Raw genomic sequence first — 354 nt, 5'->3', positions numbered from 1 at the left:
GAGGGTTCTCCGTCAGCCTGGCGCCTTCCTGTGGCGGAATTTCCGACGGAGACCGTTCATTACATCGCCCCCGCGGCAAGACGTGACAGGTACACATCAATAACGTACATACAAGGTCTTTGGTGATAAAAACACGCCACATTTACACTAGAGCGGCGATCGCGCTGAAACCATGTGGAGACCAAAGACGTGACAGATACTGTATCTCTCTCTCTATCTCTCTCTCTTTGTCTGTCTGCCTGTGCCTCTGTCTATCTATCTATCTATCTATCTATCTATCTATCTATCTATCTATCTAATATAATGATATGATAATAAGAATAATAGTATCTACCTATGTCTCTCTCTCTCTCT

This window comes from Branchiostoma belcheri, unplaced genomic scaffold (genome assembly GCF_001625305.1).
Source record: "Branchiostoma belcheri isolate BF01 breed outbred unplaced genomic scaffold, Haploidv18h27 scaffold15, whole genome shotgun sequence".
Taxonomy (NCBI): domain Eukaryota; kingdom Metazoa; phylum Chordata; class Leptocardii; order Amphioxiformes; family Branchiostomatidae; genus Branchiostoma; species Branchiostoma belcheri.
Note: the sequence above shows the minus strand (reverse complement) of the source record.